We start from the raw sequence: 2,050 nt of genomic DNA on the forward strand, positions 1-2,050 counted from the left end.
TTGCAGCCATCGTTGTTTGGCGGGCCCGGGCTGGGGATTTGAACCCGCCACCTTAGGTGTATGTGGCTGGCACCTTAGCTGCTTGAGCCACAGGCACCGAGCCCACAGCTGCTTTTAAAAGTTATAATTTCCCGTAGGTGGCAAACTGTAGCTCAGTGAGTAAGGCATTGGCCACATACACCAGGGCTGGTGAGTTCAAACCTGGCCCCAGCCAAACTGCAACAAAACAAAAAAAAATAACTGGGTGTAGTGGCAGGTACTTATAGTCCCAGCTACTCAGGAGGCTGACGCAAAAGAATCACCTAAGCCCAAGAGCTGGAGGTTGCTGTGAGCTGTGACACTAGAGCGCTCTACCGAGGGCAACATAGTGAAACTCTTATCTCTAAAAAAGAAAAAAAAGTTATAATTTCCCAAAGTGTCTCACCCAGCTTCTTCTTAGGGCCTTAGATGGTCTATTGTATGTCTTCATCCATTATCTCTCACTGTAGGCACCTGTGGGTCTATGGTCTCCCTATAGCAGTGGTTCTCAATCTTCCTAATGCTGCGACCCTTTAATATAGTTCCTCATGTTGTGGTGCCCTCCAGCCATAGAATTATTTTCATTGCTACTTCATAACTGTAATTTTGCTACTGTTATGAGTTGTTATGTAAACATCTGATATGCAGGATGGTCTCAAGCAACTCCTGTGAAAGGGTCGCGACCCACAGGTTGAGAACGTCTGCCCTACAGCTTTCCTGAACAGTTCCCACTGCTTTTCCATCTGAACTTATTTGGAAAGCTCACAGACAGGTACAAAGTTGCAAAAAGGTCTGCTCCACTGGCTCTGGTTGAAGGGAATGCATTGGAAACTGGGCTACCACCTACTTCAGACCAAGACAGCTGCTGTGCCATGGAAGAGATAGGTCAAGGTTGAGTAAAACTGCACAAAATTTCCTGCCATTTTGAATTTGGCTTTGTGTGTGTGTGTGTGTGTGTGTGTACTTGTTTGGCTGCTGTAGACATTTGTTTGCCAGAGCTCCTATAAGATAATGGGCTAAGCTTTTCTTAGGTCCAAAAGCAGGCAGAAGGCATCACTCTGCCATGATCCCTGGGCAAGACATATTTTAAATCTTATCCCAATGATATAATCAGCATTAGCTTAGACTCTTCAGGCAGGAGAGCAAGACAGATGGTGGTGCCTGCTTTTAAATACCTTCTCAGAAGCTAGGAGAGCAGGAGTGATGAGCAATCAGTCTATGAACTAACAGTAAGTTCATACCAAGAGGCACAATAAAATAAAAGAAGGTAGGTACTACAAGGTGGTGCCTGTGGCTCAATGAGTAGGGCGCTGGCCCCATATACTGAAGGTGGTGGATTTGAACCCAGCCCCAGCCAAACAGCAACAAAAAATAGCTGGCGTTGTGGCGGATGCCTATAGTCCCAGCTACTTGGGAGGCTGAGGCAAGAGAATCACCTAAGCCCAAGAGCTGGAGGTTGTTGTGAGCTGTGACACCATAGCACTCTACTGAGGGCAACAAAATGAGACTCTGTCTCAAAAAAAAAAAAAGTGCTATATTGGGGTCAGAAGACCCCAATCTTCGTTTGAGCCTGTTTTTCATTCATTACATAACCTTGATAAAGTTGTTACTGTTTTCTCATAGGGAAAATTGGGACAGTAATATCTCACACAGTTCTTGTAAAGACTGTCAAAAGTCAAAACTACCACAAATTTAGTTTAAAGCTCTAACTGGATTTTATTTGCAGTTCTGGAATTGAGCAGTCCCTCATTCTATACAACTGGAAACAAGGCTGCCATCTACCTCAGACCATGACCACTGCTGTGCCAAGGAAGAGGTAGAGCAAGGGTGAGTAAAAATAGCACAAGATTTCCCTCCATTTTGAATGTGGCTTTTTATAAAACTGGATATTTTCTTGGTTGTCATAGGCATTTGACTGTTTTCCACAGTTCCTATAAGATAATGAGTGTTCCAATGAGCTGAGCAGAGGAGCTTGGCTGTATAGGCAGAAAAGAGCTGAAGAAAAACAAAAACAGAGAACAAAAAGCATTTG

This window comes from Otolemur garnettii, unplaced genomic scaffold (assembly GCF_000181295.1).
Source record: "Otolemur garnettii isolate 467f Iridium unplaced genomic scaffold, OtoGar3 scaffold00077, whole genome shotgun sequence".
Classification (NCBI taxonomy): Eukaryota; Metazoa; Chordata; class Mammalia; order Primates; family Galagidae; genus Otolemur; species Otolemur garnettii.